The sequence below is a fragment of the Phoenix dactylifera genome, chromosome 15 (assembly GCF_051530095.1).
Source record: "Phoenix dactylifera cultivar Ajwa chromosome 15, Ajwa_hap1_PhDact_Kaust_v1.1, whole genome shotgun sequence".
Lineage (NCBI taxonomy): Eukaryota > Viridiplantae > Streptophyta > Magnoliopsida > Arecales > Arecaceae > Phoenix > Phoenix dactylifera.
Genome location: NC_143204.1, coordinates 5,787,758 through 5,790,186, shown reverse-complemented (window position 1 = coordinate 5,790,186; position 2,429 = coordinate 5,787,758). Strand labels below are relative to the sequence as shown.

General features: G+C 40.2%; 1 non-coding gene across 1 annotated transcript; it reads left to right on the top strand.

Annotated features, from left to right (window-relative positions):
• The first annotated feature begins 1,913 nt into the window (after window positions 1–1,913).
• On the top strand, window positions 1,914–2,023 carry LOC120106102 (small nucleolar RNA R71). The gene has a single exon (XR_005508351.1). It is a non-coding gene; the product is annotated as a small nucleolar RNA R71 (small nucleolar RNA).
• The last annotated feature ends 406 nt before the right edge of the window (window positions 2,024–2,429 follow it).

The following is a 2,429-nucleotide window of genomic DNA, read 5'->3' as shown; positions in this document are numbered from 1 at the left end:
TCAATTCGAGCTTGGGTGCTTGCTCATGGGATGGTACTATTTTCACCTCTCGAGGCGACAATCTCTCAAATTCTCCTACTTTTGGTCTCCACCCATTGACCATCTTGATATCCAGATTATCCACAATAGGTGTGACTGACAAATCATCATCATTGGTTCCATTAGGACACCAATCAATTAAGCTATCATTGAATGGGTCGTTAATTGCTTTAGCTAACAAATAATCTTCTGCGATGGTTTCAACCCAATCAACCTCCTTACTCTCTTCGGGATCATTGGGTTGTTTGCACACATTAAAAATGTTCAATTCTAAGGTCATGTTACCAAAAGAAAGCTTCATGACGCCATTCCTACAATTTATCAATGCATTAGAAGTTGCAAGAAATGGACGTCCTAAAATGACCGAAATCTGAAACTGTGAGTTCGAAGCCGGATGTGTGTCCAATACAATAAAATCAACAGGAAAGTAGAACTTGTCTACTTGGACTAATACATCCTCGATAATCCCCCTTGGAATTTTAACTGACCTGTCAGCTAATTGCAAAGTGATGGAGGTTGGCTTCAACTCACCTAAACTAAGTTGCTCATATACAGAATATGGCAACAAATTCACACTCGCCCCTAAATCTAACAATGCTCGCTCTATCCTAAAGTTGCCTATGATGCATGAGATGGTTGGGCAACCTGGATCTTTATATTTAGGGAGAATGTTGTGCTGCAAAATAGCACTCACATTTTCAGTTAAAAATGCCTTCTTCTTAACATTTAATCGGCGCTTAACAGTACACAAGTCCTTCAAAAATTTGGCATATGAGGGTACTTGTTTGATTGCATCAAGAAGAGGTATGTTGATCTTTACTTGTTTAAAAAGCTCAAGAATTTCAGAATTAGGTTCGAGCTTTTGCAACGGCTTTAACCGTTGTGGAAAAGGTGGAGGAAAAGGACATTCAACTTTCTCGGTAGAAGTTGGGACCTCAACTTCTTCTTTGTCCCTTTCATCAGCTTTGGGAGCATCAGAATTAGAAGTGACCTGCGGTCTCAATGGGATGGTCTGATTAATGACTTTTCCGTTACGCAAAGTCATGATGCTCTTTGCATGTTCTGTATGCGAACTAGAAGGAGCCGTATTATTACTACCGTGCACTTGTGGATTAGGTTGGAGTTGAGCTGGAAGCTTACCCTTCTCTTGGGTACTTAGGACGGTAGTCAACATCGACAATTGGTTCCTTATATCTTCAAAATTTCGAGTATTTTGAGCATTGATATTAGCTTGACCTTGTAGAAAAGTTTGTATAGATTGCAAGGTATCCTCAATATTCGACTTCTGAGAGGGTGGTGATGCAAAAGTAGGATGTGCAGGTGGAGGAGCTGAATGGTGTGACTGTTGAGGATGATCATTTCTCCACCTAAAATTTGGATGATTCTTCCAACCAGGGTTATAGGTATTCGAGTATGGATCGTTATAAGGCTTTTGGTAGGAGTTCATAGCATTTGCTTGATCGTGTAAGACTTCTTTGAATGCCGGTATGGTGGGACAATCTGTAGTAGTATGACCCGACATATCGCAGATACCACAACACTCGTTTCTAAGCTCTATAGTCTTGACAGGCTCAACCTTTCTAAGCTCAATTTCTTCTACCTTTCTAGTGAGGGCTGCCATTTTAGCATGAAGATCATCCTCAGTTCTGAGGTTGTAAAGGCCTCCCTGTACAGAGCTAGTAGGCTTAGGCAAAGACTTGTTATTTCTATCCCCGTTATCCCAAAGTTGGGCAGTCTCCGCAAGAGAATCCAAATATTCCCACGCTTCATCAGGGTGTTTTTCTAAAAATCTACCATTGCACATGGTCTCTACAAACTGTTTCAACTGTGGAGATAAACCTTCATAAAAGAAGCTAATGGTTCTCCAGGTTTCGAACCCGTGATGAGGGCATGAGAGAAGAAGGTCTTTAAATCTTTCCCAACATTCATAAAATGTTTCATTATCTTTTTGTTGGAAATTGCTAATATGTCTTTTTAAAAAGTTGGTCCTTTGTGTGGGAAAGAACTTCTTCAAAAATTCTCTCTGCATATCTTGCCAATTTCTTATTGATCTAGGACGCAAAGAGTTTAGCCATGTTTTGGCCTTATCCTTTAGAGAGAAAGGAAACAATGTCAATTTGAGGACATCCTCGGTGACATTTGGCACTCTAAATGTAATGCTCAATTCTTCAAAATCCTTTAAATGAAGATACGGACTTTCGGACTCTAACCCATGAAACTTGGGCAGCAATTGGATTACCCCTGGTTTTATGTCAAAATGTCCTACATTATCAGGAAAAATTATGCATGAAGGCTGACTAGTCCTAGCCGGTTGTAGGTATTGTCTTAGAGTCTTAACATGGGGTTCTCGTTCTCGATTGTGGTGACTCCCCGCATCTTCATTTAAATCA